General features: G+C 39.2%; 1 protein-coding gene across 3 annotated transcripts in view; it reads left to right on the top strand.

Moving 5' to 3' along the window:
• LOC108095737 (furin-like protease 1, isoforms 1/1-X/2) overlaps positions 1 to 19,511 on the top strand; it is a 125,616-nt gene that overhangs the window by 42,255 nt on the left and 63,850 nt on the right. For all 3 annotated transcript variants that reach the window (XM_017196914.2, XM_017196917.2, XM_017196916.1), the window contains exon 3: positions 11,217 to 11,247. The gene's annotated coding sequence lies outside the window, so the exon portion shown is untranslated. The remainder of the gene's footprint in view (positions 1 to 11,216; positions 11,248 to 19,511) is intronic.

Below are 19,511 nucleotides of genomic sequence, written 5' to 3'. Positions count from 1 at the left end.
CGAGAGGGGATGGTGTGTTCGGGGGCAGGGCAAGTGTGTGAGTGTGTGTGTATGTGTCTGTTTGTTTGAGTGAGTTTGCGCTGGACGCATCTGCTGAGCTGGCAATCGCATTGCAGTTTGTCAGGCGGCGAGACAGTCAGTCGACACAGTCAGAGCCTGTCTGAAAGCGCTTTTTATCTCAGAAATAGTTTTTGTCCCTACACGGTATCTGTATGGCAGGGAATATTAGAAAACCTCAAACAAAAGAATGCCATATGGAAAATAAAACGGATATAAAGATGCAACTTTTCTTTATCTTACTTCCTTACTTGATTTTAATTGAATGTATAGGATTACGGGTATAAATACCAGTTTCCAAGTTATTTATATAATTTTGTTCACAAAAAATGGTGATTACATAGTTCATAAACGCTTGGCAAGGGGTATTTATTCAACAACTTCCTTTTATTTTTTCCAAAATTCGCCATTCACCAATATTTGGGTTTATTTTCTTTGTGCTTGATGCGTCCCACATGTCGTATGATTGATTTATATTACAAAACACACAGGCGGAATTTGTTGCACTTTTGTGATTTGTGCCTGTGTCCTGTCTCTATGTTGATTTTGGTCAGAATTGGGAATGGGAAAACGGAAAAACGAAAAGGAAACCGCAAGTTTGTAACTTATTTCTTTTGTCAGCTGTTGCGCATTTTTGGCTCTTAAACTATCAAATTGAATGATTAATTTGTGGTGATTGATGTGGGCGGTTGATGTTAGATGTGAGATGTGAGAGATATTTCCAACAAAAAGTAAAGCCCACACAGGGCAAGTGTCCTTCCGATTGGCCTTAGAACTCTTTCGCCCAACTAATTGAACAGCCTTGGGTGGCTGTCAGACACAGAGCACACACAACCAGTCACATAAATAAATATTGGCCAAACAACTCGACCACACCTGACCAATCCTTTGCCTTCCGTTGCCACATCCTTGCAATCGCTTCATGTGGGTCATGGCGTATATTGACCACGACATGGCAAACATTCCCGTGGTTATTTCATAGTTCAAATGTATGTGGTCTGGGCAAATAAATAATGTATAGTATTGTGCCCAACTCCTTGTATATATTTATATACATGTGCTGGTCTTAGGCAATATGGGGCTTAAATGACAAACAATATAAAATGAAATACAAAATGGCACATGGCCAAGTGAAGTCATAGATGCACAGACTTATGATTGTTGGGACACCTCATCCTACAGAGGGTATGTAGAATAAAAAAAACATAGTAGATATGGATGACTCTTGTGAACAAGAAAAAGTTGATTTTAGCCAAACGGAAAACACTAAAGCTAAAAATATGCACTGAATTTATCGAGCACATAATAAAAAGTATTTATCTTGGAGGCGATTCATTTTCTTGGGTACCATAAATCGATTATTACGAAACCCTTATTATTATCCCACAATCTGAGTATTACTTACACACAATTTTTTATCCTAATTGACCACGCTCTTAGCCTTTTTTTTATTCCCCAGTGGGTGGCAGTTTGTATTTAACTTCTTGGCTGAGTAATATTTCAACCATGCTTGAACTACCCAGGTGATTTATGTCGTGGGTGAAGTTGTGTTTTTATTGTTTGCCTTTATGTATAGGTGCAATCGTATATATATTTTATTGCCAGCGGTATGCGACGGCAGGTGGCGCCACCTAAAAATGGGACATAAATCTACAGAGTTGAAAGGGTTATAAAAACCAGGCGGAAAGCAATTTGGAGAAAGATCGAGTTCATCTGCGAAGAAAAACTCTGTAATATCTTCCCTCATCCTCCCCGAACAGTTGGTCGAATTAAATAGCATAACTCCCTTAATGGCTGTGCTTGCGAAGGGAAACCAATTAAAATTAAGCCCAGCATAAATGGTTGATCAACTGGTTTAATATATTGCTGCATCCTTTTCGCGAGTGCCATGTAAAAACCGCCATTTTTTCTATATTCTCCACTTCAATTGGGGAACAGATGTGTGAAATTGTCCCTATACAAGGAAGAGAAAAATCGAACAAATAGAAATAAAAGTGGCGGTGGTGGAAAAAAATTTATGTTCATTATTTATTTGATGTTTTCCCCGCCTTGCCGGGTTTTATTTATTTACCTGTGCATTGGTATTTATTTAGTTTTTCAATTCAATTGAATTTCCATTAACAAATTGCGCACTCTGGTCTTCGTCAGTTTCGCATCAACGTCAGCTTCATCGCCATTCGCATCGCCAAACGAAGTTTTCACATTTTACCGCTCGTCCAATTTATGGTCTGGTTTTGTTTTCATTTATTTATTGGGGCGTGTGCTACATAAAAATATCCATAAAAATAAATCAACGTGGTTCAGCCGTGTTGCGAATGTGTAGCTCAGTTTTAGATTTTCGTGAGACTAAATTATAAATTTAGAAAATAATTGAAAGCAGATTTCTGTTATGGCTCTAAATGAATTGATAGAGAATTGGTTTGGTTTCATCACGCAATTAAAATTCTTGTTTTAACAGTTGAAATGAAATGCTATAAATAGATATTTTAAGATATCAACGAGTGAGCATAAGTTTTATATACGTTTCTGCAGTCTACCTGGGATATTCATTTGACATATTTTCCATTTACCAGCAAACCAGGAAACCAAATTTGAACACTTTGTGGTATGGCCAAAGCACTTCACTATCAGCACTCAGAAATCTGCCACATACTTCCCCTTCTCCGGATTCCCAGAGCCGACAAAGCCACACCATATCCTCCCACTTTTGAGGACTCTTGAATTATAAACTGGCTTCATTACCCATCCAGCCTTGACCGCATGACAAGCTGGAAAATGTTGTGTTGAGTGGCAGAATTCAAAGGCCCGAAAAGGGGCATTCTTTGACTGCCCGTTCATACCAGAATTTGTCTCGGTTCCGTTCCATTGAGAGTGGCAATAAATTGCGTACAACTTTCAAACCAATTAACCCACAAATTTTGCACTCAATTAGCTTTCCTCCGACAGGCTCCTCGGAGTCGTGCTGCATATATTACACAGTTGAAATAATTTATTTATTACCACGCCCTGACATTTTATCAAGTTTTACTGTGGCCACTGCACTTCCTCCTCTTTTGCCTCCAATTAGCCTGGGCAAAAGCAAATTATTTTCCGCTCTGGCGGAGAAAAAATAATAAATAATTGAATAAGTTACTCATTAGTGTTGTGCGTGGAAGTGACTGGTGGCCGGCGACAAAAGCGGGTGGAGATGAAAAAAAAAATAAAATGGTACTCACAATATCCTGGTAACTGTCTGCGTTGGTGTCTCTTATCTAACCTTAACATGCACATTTAGTTGCCCCATCCGCCTTCCCTACTTAACTTCATTTCCTCCTCAACAAGCAACTCTCTGTCTCCTTGTCTGTCTGTCTTGCTGCGTGAATTTGTCACCATTTTGCTGGCAACGTGGTTAGTTGCACTAACTTGTCGTTGTCCCTTTGTATTCTGATACCACTTACTTGAAGAGTGGAAGAGTATACTGTATTTCTTGAGAAGCATGTATCGATTAAAAAGAAGCACTTGTAATCGCATGAAGTATATACATCTGAGTTTATTCAATTTTAGCGTTTCTTCTTGCTATTTCCGCTTGGTTTTCCAAGGTGAATTTGATATTTATTAATCGATTTTCCTCAAACTCACAAAAAAAATGTACACATTTTTAAATATCATTACAGAGTAGATATAATCTTTAGAAAGAAGGTTATGGTTTAAAATCTTCAAGATTTTACAGAGTGAACAAGCGTCCTCCAAGACGGTTTTTTTTTTTTTTTTTCTAGCTGCTACGTTTTTTTGTGTTCTTCATTTTTCTCTCGCTTGCCCCGTCATTTATCAATCATAATGCTGAGTAGTCTCATTACTGTTTTGCGCTTAGCACTTTGCCTTTGCCAGGCAACAGAGCAGCTTTTCCCCCAGAATTTTCCGCTTTTCATCTATCCATCTCCGCCTGCTGTGTCTTCGCTTTTGCGTAATTGCTTTATACCCTGATTTATGCTTATCTTTAGTCATACTTTTACATTTACCTTTATCACACCATCATAGACGGTGGGTGGGAAAGTTGGTGGGGGTTGGAATTGAGGCGCAGAACGGAGGTTGACCTAATTTCATTGAACTTAATTTTTTTTCGCTCATGTCGGTGTCAGCACGAAGTTATCTCAGGTTTGCTCACGGTACAGGGTGCTGTACAGGGTGGTTTTAAAAGGTAAAACAAAATTAAAATTCTAAACAATGCGTCTTAATTTCATAAAATTATACGAGTGATTATGTTATTATATACCCCATTGTAAATAATTGTAATAGCAATCTTAAGGAATCCACTAAGGACACCTTATAAATACAAGTTTTTTTTACTCCACGGCAATCATCATAAAACTGGCATTAGGAAGACTTCAAAGAAGTCACATCTGTATCCTGTCTTCTGCTCACGTTTTTATACAAACATTTTAGAATTGAGGAGATGTTTATCAATAAAATTGACCATCAGGAGTCGCATTTTTTCGCGCGCCCAACTAAGTGGGCAGCATAAATTTCTAGAGATCTCCATCGCATTCTGGAGTTCTCATGCCCTGCACGTAATGAGAAAGTCACAGAACAATTAATGTGACTCATTTATTCGTTTTGTTTACTTTTCTGGCGCATTCCGACTCTTATCGCTGAAGAGCTTGAAAAATATATGTTTACAAGGCGTGAGAAAAGCACTGAGATAGCAGTTGATATAAAAGAAGCCGCGTTTACAAATAAGGCCTTGTAGTTTAAAATAACAATGTAATTAAACCCCAAAGAAGTTTTCCTGGCTGGATTTTCAGACATGGTTTCAATTCCCCGGACATTATCTCTTTTTTGGCATGCATGGTTCAGCAATAATCTACAGGAATTTAGCTCAAAATTTGTTTTTCGCCCTAAACTCACTTTCTTTTTGGCTTCATTAAAGCGTAAACGTGTACAGCAGTGATCAATAAAATAGAATCTCTCTATATTTATAAAACTCAGAACGGATTGGTTTGATTGTTTTTCATATATTGCCACTAAAGTAATGACTGCAACTGTACGTGTGCAGCATCTGTGTGTGTGTGAGTAGAGGGGTATTGCTGCATACGTGCCTGCAACACCTAAAAAGATGCAACAATGGCTTACAGCTGTGTAAGAGACAGGAAATGGGGGGAGAAAGAGCAACACAGGCAGACAGACAATGCATGAAGCTTAAATTGAAATTCTTTGTTTCTTTAAGCGTCCCTGGCCCTGACTATCCAATCCGGATAGCTCCTGTCTGACTTGTCCGTCCGTCCGAACAAAAAGTTCAGCGCTGAGCCTTAAAGTATGCTCGGGATTTTTTATATTTAAATAGTTTCCCTCTTATGGGAGTTGGTTTGAGTGAATGAGAATGTGAATGCGAATGCGAATGTGAATGTGCTGCAGACAAAACAGAAACTTGATGGGCATGTGAGCGGTTGTTGCATGCTTTGTGTAGCACAAGAATTAGAAATGTCGGAGCTAAAATAGAAATGTGAATGCACTCCTTCTGCAACGACAGTTTTCTACGTTTACCGCAGAAATTATATTTGCTTTCCTCTGAATTTTTAAACCACCTACTAAGGTTGGTATTAATTGGATTTCTGTAGTTAGCTTTAAGTTGGTAAACCAGTTGTGTGAATTTTTTTTATTTTGCAAGTATAAACAAGACAAAAAGTCTTTAGTTTGGCTTAAGTGTTTAATTAAGTTCTGCAAAAGAAAAATAATTCAATCATTTCTTATGAGATCAAATATATTTTATGAAAATTATAGTCTATCCAGGTACATGAAAATATACGACCTATTTTCAATTATTTTCAAAAGCGAACGTCAACTGTCTGTCAATCGGGTTTTAAGTAGTGGAAATTGCACTCAACGCATACAAATTAAGTGACATGCAATGTTTTTGTAATTGGTGTTGTCATTGTCATTGAAATGCATTATTTTGCCATCGCCTGCATTTTAATGACCCACAGAGGTTGTTCCTAAACTCAAACCCACCGTTGCACCCACTTTGATTGACAGCTAACACATCAGGCGACCTAACAAAACCGAATTGAAATGGCTTTGCATATGGTTAAAAATGCATACGGCTTGGCAGTCATGCAGATTTCAGATTGTGATGATCCATCCGACAGGAAAACAAAAACTTTTTAATTAAAAGGAACCAAGTGACGCCCACAAAAAATTCTAAAATTTGCATTTGGGTGGCATTGCTGAGGGCACCTGACACTTGTCTCGCTCGGCTGTTAAAACTATGGGCTCCCACTTTTTGCAGCATACGAGTATGGTATTAGTCTTCTCACTCCGACAGTATGCACACTGCTCAACTCTCCTGGCAATTCAATTAGAATCTAGGCAAAGTGCTGCACGTCACATATATACACACATTTTAATTAAATAAATTCAGTGTTTGCTTGATGCTTGGGCGTCATAAACATTTTGGGGAAGAAGCATGAAAATGAAAACATTTAACTGCCGGTTACGTTAGTTTGTCCCAAGGGTCGAAGGGCGTATCCGGTTGCTTCGGTTGTGTTTGCATAAAATGCAAGAAAATTGCCCTGGCTGCAGTTTTCCGAGGAGGGGAAGGAGCACACAACACATCGTTTTGCGAAACGTCAACAGATTTGCTTTTCAGCCTTCGTGTGAGTTTTCCCTGCTCGCTTCTCCACATAATCAAATTTAACCTGACTGCCAGCAACGAAGGAGCTCGAGATGATGATGATGTGGCCTTTGGAAAGGAGTGAAACCCCTTTAATTTCTCCCCACTGCAGTTGTCCGAATGGTGCAGTATTTAATTGAACTTCCTGCGCACTTTCCTCTAAAATTCCGATCTCTAGAACATGCACATCGTAATGAACTGAACCAATTTGCATCTGCATTCCGGGTACTTAGAATTCAGGGTACTGAGCAAATTTATCCGCCTCCTGAGGCGTAAACTGGGCTTGTGTAATGAGAAAATAATTTTCAGAGAAATATTCTTTTATGTTTTTAGAATAACCAATTTTCCTAGAAATTTTCCTGTAAAAAGTATATTACAAAAACGAAATATTTTTTCCGATTTATATGACTTAAAAATTATTAATGTTTCGTATAACTTTTCCAGATTTATGTGTATAAATGTACATTAAATATTTACTTAAAGCCTTTATCGCAATGGAATAGTTGTCGAATGCTCATATTAATTACTCTCTTTTACCCCTTTTTGCCAGTTGGCCACAATCCAGTTTTCAAATATTTGCAGAAGCCAACAACTTCAATATTTATCCTGCCATCCGGCAATGGCAACTAATTAAGCTATTTTTTATGGCCCACTCCATCGGTTGGCCAACATGGAGCTGCAGTTGGCCAACAGCTCGCTCTGAAACGGGCAGAAGGAATCCTGAATCCTGAAAGCCACCCGCACCACCGCAGACTACAATGAACGCTAGAATGCGGGTTCGGGTCTTCATGTTATCCTGTGGCTTTCGGTTTCATAGTAAATTATTGTTATTATTATTTTACGGGGACGAAGGAGGAGTGCCAGCTGCAGTTTCAGTGCGGTTGCGGACAGTGTTGAAATTAAACACTGTAAGCAGATTTCCTAAGCTCTCCTCCTCTAGCGAACGAAATCAAGTTGCTGGCAAATGGTTTTGTGGCTTTGGTCTTTCAACAAAATTAGGCAACGCCAGATAATTATTTATATTTTGCTGAAACGGAGCAAAGGCATAATTGCCCGTGGTTCGGACATCTAAATTTGTCAATGGTTTCGTTCGAAACTTTTGGAAAATTCTTGTGGTCCAAAGACCAAAATGTAGATATTTCTCAGAACTGGCTTTGCAGAAAATATGCAATTTGCATTATTTAAATTTCACTGGACTACCAAGTAGGTCAATAAGAGTGAGGTAGATTTTCCAGAAAACCCTGCCTAAACTTTTGAATCATTTCAACTTTTATTTCCACCTGTAGATCGTTTAATAAAAAGGCTCCTTAATGCAAACAAAATAATAATAATAACGCCTAGTGCCGACCAAAGTTTAGGCAAATAAAACCCCGAGAATCGGACTGGCTTAAGCCCAAAAATGACGGAGTTGAAAAGTGCCCAAAAATGTGAAAAAAGAAACTTTGTTGAGTCTTCAATTTAATGCTTGGTTACCTTTCTTCTTTGGCAGTATTTTTTGCCGTTGTTAGGGCAACCAATCTCGAAACTGTTTAAGTGGCCCACCCAACACTTGAGCAAAAAACAAGTTTAAAGTGCACCCCCACCACGGCGAGAATGAATGGAATTGAGACCCGAACGCTTACCTTTATTGTAAGGGATTTACGCCTGAAAGCATGTTATAAAACAATATCTAGAAGATTTATTGTACGGCCTACCTGGCTGCAGGTGCTTCTCCCTTCATTGATATATGCACAGTGGTTGCTGAGCCTTTCATAAATTTTCGGAGGCAACTGTACTCCTCTGGATCCTTAATGTATGCAGAGCCACCTTGGATGCGGATTTTTTGTTGCCTTATTATTATTGCCATTTAGGCTAATTCGTATTTATACCTTGATTTTAAGAGAGAAATATTGTGGCTTATCTCAGGGAACTGTATTAAATAAAATAAATAAGCGGCCATTTGTTTTTAAATAATAAAAACATCTTTTATTTCACTTTCCCCACAAAATAACGTAGTCTCTAATTTGTATTTATCACATGTAATCACATTTAGTCATGTGATATATTGTCGCTTGTGTAGGGAAACTCTGCGTCTAAGAACTCTGCAGGAAACTGTACCACTTAATTGAAGAGACAGTAACTTTTTCGCAAGTCAACTTCGAGCTTAATCATCCGTGCTTAAGTGGTGGAGAAATCCCTGAGGCAAATATCATTTTAACAATGGCATTAAATGAATTTGCATAATTAGCTGCAGCTTAGTCAAGTCCTCGACATCCAAGCAAATCCACGTTTTTCGCTCCCCTTGTGGCTTTGGTCCTGTGGTTATGATGCATGTGTGACATTATCTCAGACACGTTGTGCCTAATGTGTTCGCACAGCGGGTGTCCAAGACTTGGGGGAATAAATTGTGGCCAAGGATGAGGAGTAATTGAGAATATTTAAGTTTGAATTAGGAATTTAATATAATTTTTCCCGTTTCTTAGTTTCCATAAATGTCCTTTGATATAAAACATAAATTATTAATAATGCTTTGCTTTTTGAAGTTTGATTTATGGTAGCTTACTCAGCTAATTGCGTGCTTTGCGTTAATTGGAAATACATTTAACTTGGCAAAGCCGTCTAATCCCGGCTCTCAATTCATAACTCAAGCTAAACCGAATCAAATGAACAACAATTTGCCAGCTAATTAATAATGGAAATGCAGCAAAAGGAATGCAAATTGAATGAGCTTAAGATTTAATCGCCGGCAGCAAAGCGAGACCATAAATCTCTCAACGGCAATCGGGGCGAAAGGACGTTGTTGGACGAAGTTGGTCGAGTGAAAGTGAGATGTGAAAAGTTTAGAGGCCAAGTTAAGTCAAGTCTCCGGCCAAGCATGTTTAGCAAAGTTCATTAAGCACTTAACAATCAGAGCGCACCAAGGGAACTTAATGTGCTTTGGCGTAATTCAACTAAACAAAGTACCAAAGTTCTTAGCCCACTTTTCCGGGGAAGAGGGCAACGAGTCGGCCCTCTGCATAGATGAAAATCAAATGCGGTCATATGCCCACACACACGCACACCTAGGCGCACTCCACCCACACATGCAGATGCAGGCTGAATGTTTTGGTCATTCGAGAGCGTCCTGGCATTTTTGCATTTACCGTCAACGTCCCCGTCAGTGGCTGTAAAACTGTGCCACAACAGAATGTTGTGGCTGTGGCAGTGCATCCCCCACCTGTCACTCAAAAAAAAAAAGGAATGTTAGAAATTAAAATAAAATAAAACAATAAGAGAACATTAGTTGTTATAAAAATGTCAACATATTTCTTCCTCAAAGTAATGTAAATAAATTCTTTTTTATGATTTAAGCAAACTTAACATTTACTTTCCAGTGCACGAGTATGGGAAAATGTAACCGGCTAGAAGGTTCAGAGGGGAAGAGTTTGTTCAAGCGAACATTGTTAGCCTGCGGCCAAAAGGCTTTCAAAGTTTTCGTGGCTTGGCTGCCGATGGGTGGCAATATGGCCAAAGGGTGAGGAGGTGAAGGGGGGCGGCTTTGAATTATTGCCAAACATGGTGGGTGGGATGTCCTGCCGAAAGGGGCAACCAATCGGCCGATGCTCTTTTGCCACGGGATAAGGAAAAAAGTTAATTGGCAAACGGCCAAATGAGTTCAATTTGAAGTTGGCTCAAAAGACAGGAAAACAGAGTGAGGCGAGTTGGTTAATGTGGAATGGGTTCATCTGAAAAGCAAAGAACAGTCAAAACTGTTTTAAAAACTGAAATTTATATGGGATATTTTTCGTGTACAGAAACGTGTATTCCGTATAAAAAGTTGGTACAAAATTGGATGAACTGATTTATAGAAATATAAAAATGTTCCTTTGGCCAGACCAATTTAATAATTCAACTATCGCTTCAATAGTATTTTTTACGTCATTTCATTTTACTTGGAAAATAAATGTATAGCTTTCACATATGACGTTGAAGGCAATGAGAAGCATTAACGTAATTTGACTGACATTAGGCATCAACGTCACATATAGAAAACCCCAACTTGTCATTGATAAATTTAGCCTGGCTGTCAACGATTTTTTGAGGGGATTCTTTTTTGTCTTGTTGCTATTTTTAATATGCATTCCATTTGGCATTCGCTAACCCAGATAGGGATACTCGTATATATGTATCTTTTTAGCTACTTCTATTCGTTACTTTGAGCGACATATTTCACTGCGGCGCTTTGCCTCTTCGTCTACCTTTTTTCCTTCTGTTTTTTCCCTGCCTTCTTGGCCATTACCATTAGCATAAAATGGCTGCCGTTTTGCTGTCCATTTTGGGTACCCCCCTCGAAAAGCTTCTTCTAATTACGCTCTTAAAACAAAAAAGTTAATGCATAAAAATAGCTCGTTAAATGCTTCCTCCGCAGCTCAATGACAACTGTGGGTTTCGTTTTTGTTATTGCAAATTAATTTCTTCGTGCATTTTCAACAATATTTAATCAAACAAATAAATTCATTACGATTGAATAATGTATATCACTCTTTCGTTTCAGATCCAAATAATTGAACTATTTTTTATATTTGGTAAGTCCTGATATGTTTGCTGTATAAAATTTCAGAAGTGGAAAAGAATTTGTATCGGAATTTTCATTTTGAAAAAGGAAAAATAAATTAATGGCTTTGGCATTTCACTGAAAGCTTAAGCATCCACCTTTATTTGCGTGAATATATTTTATCAGTGAAAACGATTTAAAGATGAACGAAACTTTCGAAGAATTCAGTTGCTCAAGCTCCGATGAAATGCACCAAATGGTATGGCAAACGATTGGAACTTTTGCAGCTATTGCAGCCCGCATAATGCTGACCCCAAAACTCATTAACTATGCTTTTTTGGGGCGAATTCGAGCAATTTGGCACCGCAGAATATGCAACGCTCTTTGGCCCCTAATTGCTGGCATTTGGCATCCGAAAATTTGCCTGCCCAATGAACCATACCACCCACATCCGACGAATAACCTTCCTTTTTCCCTCTTGATTTAGCAGAAGATCAAGGAAAATGCAGCGGCAGCGGAAGGCAAAATGTAATTTAAAATTTTGTGCGACGTTAGCGGGAAAGTACTTTGCTCTCTCTGATTTTTTCCGCGCTGATTAAACGGCATTAAGTTTGCTCGGTTCAGCTCAAATCAGGACCATCAATTCGCATCCCGCATCTATGTTAAATTAGAGCGCAAACTTTTGATGCAACATGATTGGGTGTTTGGCATTTCGCACTGATTTAAAATGCGTGCTCTTTTTGAAAACTGCATTCGGAAAATGCATTTGGTTTGAAAGTTCAGCGTTCGCGTAATTAACTGCCTTTATTGATGTTGGTCGTGGCAAAACATCGCACACACAAGCCGTTTAATTGCTATTTATTTTCAAATATTCAATAGCATGCTATTTTGGGTAACGTTTATAAATGTTCGCTTTCTCCTCTGCCCGTCAAAATCCCTTTGCACTTTTCAACAAAAGTGAATTTTTATAAATTAATCTTCTTAACAATCACGAGACTAAAAGTTGTTCCATCATCTTAATGATTATACGTACGAAGCCAAATTTGCCATTTTTCCCTCACCTTTTAGAAGCTCTCACTGCAAATTAATTAATGAACCATAATGTTATATCAGACCACGACTCCTTCTCCGGTTGTTCAAACAGGATGAATGAAACCGCAGGAACATAAGCGTGGAAAGGACTTTGGTGGCTTGATGGGTGGATTGTCCGAGGGAGTGGCCACTCAGACCTTCCAGGCTTCGGAAATTGAGCCACCTAAAACAATTGTCAATTAAATTTTGCTCCTGTGGCCACAGTGCTTTCGGTGGGTAGGTGGTTGATGTGAATGCCAAGACACGTTCGCTGCGGTGGTGGAATTTCAATCGGTGGACACTTCCCCGCCCCACGACATTTCACTCCGCCCCCCTGAAGGTTTGCAGACGCGTCTCTAATTTGCATTAAAAGGTGTGCCTGCTGGTTGCACCCCTTTTGGCCACTGGCAACTGGAAGCTGGCAACCAACTGTTGCATGAGTTGGATATTGGCGTCACAAAAGGGGTACGCATAACAGTACGCTTAACAACCCTCCGCAATTCGCTGATTAAATTTTATAATTTTAACGCACAATTTCCCCGATACATTTTCATTGTGGGAAGCCATGATTTGTGTTGAAATGCGTGTTGTCCCTTAGCAAATGGAATAAATTACCCATTGATTAGGCCACAAATTTTTGAAAATTTGTTTCACCCAAATTTATTTATTATTTGGCACGTTTTCCAATCAGCAGTGAGCTGCAATAAAATTGGCTAATTAAAAATGTATGAGAATCGTTTTTCTCTCTTTTGCGGTTGGATTAGGTCAAATAAAATCTCTGATTGAGCACTATTAAATAAACTTATTTGTTTCAAAATAAAGTGAACATTTCTTTTTTTATATTTTCAACGTGTTATTCGATAAAAGAACCTAAGGCACTTCCTATTTAGATTATCAGCAATGGTGCAGCAAGTAAATATATATCCCAAGTGTTTGAGGTAAAAAATAAGTGGAAAAACTGTGAGTCACTTGAAACTGATTGCAACCCATTCGAACACTTTATTATTCCCTTTATACGAGCCAAAATAGAAATTTAATTTCCTAATTGAATGGTTCTGCCATGCTCCCTTCAGTGCTGAATGCTGAAGCCTTAGTCCTGCCATGCTCTCAACTGCCAATTCCCATTTAATTGAAAATTTATCAGTTGCATTTGCATATGCTCCGTTTTCTGTTCCTGAAATTGACATTCATCCAGGCACTTGTGACCCTTCGATCGGCAAAAGCCAACATTACTTGCCAATATTTCTTGCTGTGAATTGCGTTTGTGCTTTTTCAGAACTCTGTTTTTGAAGAGAAATTACAATTTTTGCCCAAATATAAATGTGTTCTTTATGGCATTTTGATTTTAAACTTTTTTCTTGAGTTCTTTGCTTTTATTCCTATGTTATGCTTTTCGTAGCTATGTTTAATAACCATTTGTGAGTGCGATTGCAATGCTGACTTTAATGCGGCTCCCTTATCCACCCTTTCATATTTATTTTTTCATTGACAACGTGAAAAACTTCACATGCCATCGTTAAAATATTTGCGTGGTTCTCACCATGTCATTTCCTCCGCTCCCATCAACATTAACTGACTGCGCCGCTTAATTGAGACTGTCGGCGTGTGGGAGTCCCCTACTTATTAATTTATTTTTATGTTTAATAACAGGCGTAGGGCTCTGGCGCCATTGCACTGGGTGACGCCAAAAAAACAAAAAAAATGGTTGATAAAGCGAACTATAACAATGACATTGTGAAGAGGTCGTAAATTAATACACCAACAGCAAATCGAGCTGGCATGCGCCACCCACCTTGTTTTTATCTATCGCGTTGTTTATCGGGGTGTCCAAATAGCGAGAAATAGGTTCATAAATTTTCCCCATTTTCACGGAACAATTTTACCAAAAGTGGCGAAGCAGGTTTCCTGTTTTAAATGCAAGCGAGTAATTAAAGCCTTGCGGGGCCAAAAAGCCACTTCTGGGGGATTATGGGCATCGTTAGCTGGGCTCCCTCGCCACGTTTGGTGGTCGTTTAATTAATATCAAGTTGATTAATTAGTATTTGTGTGCGCGATAGCCCTCGCCGCAAGGGGAGGGTCACTTCTGGAGATAAGGGTCGCATTTCCGGGTTTAAACTACGCGGAATTGCATTATTTTCACTTACTGCCATGTAAAGGCTGTTCCTGCCAATGCAAATTGCCATTAATTTCATTAGTTTGATTGCCATGACGGCAGGCAATTCCCTTTGTGAATTTTATAATTACCCGAACCGCAGGGCGGTGGAAAAATGTGTCTGTGTGAGTCGTTTGCCAAGTGGAATTACACGTACATGTGATGCAAGCTAGTTAATTGATTGGAGGGAGTGTGAAAATGGCGAAATGCTGTTTGTTTTGTGGTCCCGCCAACTACATACTCCCCTCAAACTTCTGCATATTAATTGCTTTTAATTGCATGACGTATGTTATGTTTTTGAGGTTGAGAAGTCCTGTCTTGATTAAGCATTTAGTGTAAATGAGCATACTAAGAAAACAATTTATATAAATTTTTGCACTTCAAATAATTTGTCATACTTCGAGAACCATTTTTTCGATCCCTTGCTCCAATATCGTTTCTTCATATGCATCAAATAAAATCAATCAAGCTTCTCAAAGGCCCACCTTTTTTTCCGTCTTTCCGTCTTTCCTTATCCCATATCCCTACCAATCGCTTTTCCGCAATCGAAACTTTTCAGATTACCCTAGACCAAAGCAAAGGAGCAAACAAATTTTATATGGAATTATATTGCATTTTTATTACCCACCGCACATAAATTTTTTGTCAAAGCAGCCGGCGGGCACGTAACATTTTAAAAAACAATTTTGGCTTGATACAATTTCTTGTATTATCACCAGAAATGTATGCAAACACACGGACGCAGGCACAGACGAACGGCGCCGCAAAGGAGACCCGTTCAAAGGGGCGTATGGGCAATTTTATTTGCATGCGTGCGCTCCGACGGTCTCCCTGCGGCAGCTTATCACTTTATATACGAATGGGCGTGAGTGTGCGAGTGTGTGTGCGCCTGCGGAACAGGAGTCCTCGACAGTGGTGTACGATATTGAATTGGGGGCCAAGACTCTCTCAGATGCCAAGGCAATCAAACTCCGTGTTCCGCAACACGTATACGCCACCGTCCCCAAAATAGAAGTCAATGAATTTCAAAGAACACAGCCAAAAATCGAATATCTTCGAACATTGAGTATTGTTTACTTACTTTCCACAAAATAGAGGAAATTTTAAAATTTTCAATTGGATAGAAAATGTTATTTTTATTAAGAGCTCGAGATATTCAGGATAATTTTTGGCACTCCACGCAAATTTACTTGCATAAAAACTCTCAAAGCGACAAGGAAGTAAATAATGTCAGACCACCTTATCGGATATCAGGGCGAAACGGGAAGCGAATAGGGGTGGCTGTGTGTTTTTTTATACATAAATGTATTTACAGGTGGAGGGGAAGTGTTGTTTATGGTCTGACAAAGGTGGCGCCGCCTATAATGCGTTTTCATGCCTTATTTAAAATAATTTTCAGTTTACCACTCAGGAAATTACTTTCATTTATTTCTTTTGTTTTTTCTGCACATGGAAAACGGTGTCGCAGGAAAGCCCTCTATCTTCACACCTGTTTTCCAGGTAAATTATGTCTGAGGTTACTTCATTGTGATGCCCAATTAAGTATTAAAAATTATAAAGTAAATCTCAACGGTATGGGAAAATTTAATTTTCCGCCACCGAAAATAAAAGTGACGGCAACCACAAAATTAAAACTCAATATGGGCGAAAGGGCGGGGACATTCAATTAATGGACTGGAATGGCGCACACAAGACAAACCGAGTTGAATTAGTGGCAAACGGCAAAAGACAAACATCAATGTGTGAGTGTGGTAAACTTAGAGAGGGAAGATGGCAAAAGTGAGGGAGGAAAAGGGAAAGGGACACGGCCAATTCTTAGGTCTCAAAGGAAGCCAAAGACCCAGAAAACCGCCCTGCCGAACACAAAAACGTGAAAGGAAAAAGTTTAGCATCTGAAAGGGTCCCTGAGATATAGGGAATGACAGGAAAACCATGACAGCTCAGCATATTCTGAAATGGGTAGAGACTTTTTCAATGGACATACTATACACTAAATCGCGTTATGTATGCAGATGCTTTTTTTTTTTTGGTTTTTCTTAAACCATTTTATTAAGCACATTTCCCAATATCAAAACATTTCAATACGCAACGCCCAAGAATGCAATGGTGTTTTATAAGTTTGCGACTAGAAGACAATCCTTGTTCAGCAAACATACTCGAAAATACAGCCTCAGAGAGAAATCAATGTCAGTGCGACGCCCTTTGATGTTGTGGGCGTGCCCGAGGCGAAAGTAAACTGAATCTTATGTGTAATTGAATGTGTGTCTGTGTGTAGCTAGGGGTGTTCAACTAAGCCGGCTAAACCTTCATCGACCATGCTTCGGATTGTTTAGCATAAGTTTGCCACATCCCACTTCGAGTCCTGCCACCATCTCCTTATGCAAATGATTTGGCACTTTATTGCTTTTATTTATGTAATTTGTAGCATCTTCTTGTCATTTACGAAGGCAAACATTTGCATTTTCCAACTTAGTTGAAGAGGGAATTCCGCAAAATAGCAAAAAGTTTGCGCTGTATTTTTTGTAATGGCATTTTGCGGGAAACACACAGATATCTTCGGAATTTATTGCGGCAGACAGAAAAACTTCTGAATTTTTTTCAGAAAGTCAATTTATTCAAATTTAATGCAGTTGCAAATTTTTGTATTTAATGTGTGTAAGTTTGGTAGTATTCTACATACTTTGGAACACATTGTTTAACAATAAAGAACCTACAAAGTATTAAGCTACCTAAGGCATACATATTTTCAAATTGATTTATTTAATAAAAAAATGTCCCCACATGATAAACCTTTTTTCAAAAAAAGGGAGTAGGCCAATTAGACGCCCATTTCTATTTTCTGCACACCCAAAATGGCTGCCACAAAAATATTTATGCTAGTCAGCAAATTGTCCAAAATAAAGCCAGACAAAAACTGGAAAAAAGGAAAACATTTGGATAGAAGGCAGAGGGCGAGACACTAAAAAACGAATGAGAACAGATGGCAGTCAGACAAGGAAGCAGGCGGGACCTCCCTGGGTTTTTATTGTTATAGCGATGTGTGTTATTCCTTTTGGTCGCCAAGCCTTTTTCTCTTTTGTCTGGCTTGCAATCGAGCTGCGGATCCGGAATCTGAGACGCAATCTGAAACAGAATCGGCGCTTCAATCTGAAACTGAGGCTGAGCCTCCGGCCTCCTCGGTCCAGAGGCATCAATCACGTTTTTTTCACGGACTTCTGGGACCCGGCACTTTGGTATTTCCACTTCATTTTTGTCGATTTCGTGGGCAATCAAGCGCAAATGCCCACGGTAAGCTGAATCTACGGCGCGAGGACCTGGATGCTTCATTTATTTATTAAGTCGTGAAAGGGCGTGAAAACAATTCCACTTTTACTCCTCCGGTCGCCATCATCATGGAGTTGGCCATTTCGCTGCGTTTTCAGCCATTTTTTGGTTGAGAAAATATCTGTGAAAACTCCTGTTTCCATTTTTATTATTTTCTCGCCCTGTCAATTTAATTTTCCGCATTTGATATTCTATTCATGGTTTATTGGATCAGGATCAACCCGGTTTCCTCATATTGTTGAGTGCTTTTCGGTTCTGAAAAATCATTCAACTGTTTCGTTTAGATTAGATGCTATGATTAAAATGTCCCAATATTTGGATTGAATGTTATCTCTTACCAGAGACTGAAACGTCCAATTTAAATATTCGTTTAAATATGTATACATAGTTTTACATTCATCAACCTGACGGAAAACATAATTCTTTCTGAACTTTTTGTTAACGGAAAATTACAAGCAGCGAAAGCAGAGTTAACAGGTCCAACTCGTGGCCCCGAAAATTTCCGCAACATTTGCCCCCACGATAAGAGAACATTTTGCCAACTGACCGAAGGCATTTAAAGTTTTCGTTTGCATTTTCCAGTTCTTTCTTCGCTCTTTTTTATGATTGTCACGACTTTTGCCCGGCTCATCTGGTTTGTCCATCAGAATGAGCACCCGAGGCGAGGCTACGACTCTCATTAGTCGAACAACTGAATTTGCCAAGAACCAACTTGAAGGAGATCGAGAACACAGATATATATGGATGGCTACATGCCTTAGCATTTCAATCAATGAGGCTGAAGAGGAAAAGTTGTTCCTGCACCCGAACGCATACTAAAAAGGCCGCCAGCTGATGATGGCGGAAAAGATGATGATGGGGGAGAAAAAATGAGAAAAGAGGGAAAGTTAGGGCAAATTGAATTTTGTGCAAAAAAGTTTGCCATTTTAGCAACCCAAGAAAATCTTTTAATTCAATCGGCGCCTCGCTGAGAGCTCTAAACTTGTGTTAAATTATTGTCGTCTTGTTGTACTAAGCGTATACTTAATATTTTCCATATTACAACAGCATCTTGTCACTCTAGGCGTATACTTAATATTTCCGTATTCTTATTTTTTCAAGAGTTTGTCGGGCTAGGCGAATGCTTAACATTTTTCTTTAATTTTTCTCGACCTTTTCCATCGTTTTTCCTTGGACCGGAAGACGCAGATTTGCCTGCCAGTTGCAGCTGCTGCTGCTTTTGCCGAAAACGGAAATGAGAAGTCATGGAGCATTTATCCAAGGATCTAGCTGCCCCGAAAACCTCGTCCACCCCTCATCATTGTGCTTTGGGTTCTACTTTATTTTATTATTACTTTTTTTGGGTCTCGGTCTCCTACTCACATTTGCATATCAATTTGTTCGTATTCGCTCGTGCTGCTCCCCAGTTTTCCCCCCAGCTTTTCCCTCTCTCCGCCCATTTCATTGCATACTTTTGGGAGTCCGTTCCGAAGTGCATTCCCCATTGTTGTTTGAGGGTAGTGAAAAGTGCACGCTGCGCGTAATCAGGCAAAAATCTGTCTAGCTTTTAGTTTTGTTTTCGCTCGGGGAGTTCTTATGGTTTTCGGGTCTCAGGGATTGAAGCCGGGATTTCATCTTGCCGCATTCTAATATTTTAGTGCCTTGTTTATTTGCCATTTGCTGCTATGTTTGCTTATCGCTTCTGACAAATGGCATCTGGCCTGAGGATTTGGTGCCTTTCGGTTTTTATGGAGACTCTTGCGCTGAAT

Source organism: Drosophila ficusphila, unplaced genomic scaffold (genome assembly GCF_018152265.1).
Source record: "Drosophila ficusphila isolate 14025-0441.05 unplaced genomic scaffold, ASM1815226v1 contig_791, whole genome shotgun sequence".
NCBI lineage: Eukaryota > Metazoa > Arthropoda > Insecta > Diptera > Drosophilidae > Drosophila > Drosophila ficusphila.
This window is presented reverse-complemented; position numbering and strand designations above follow the sequence as displayed.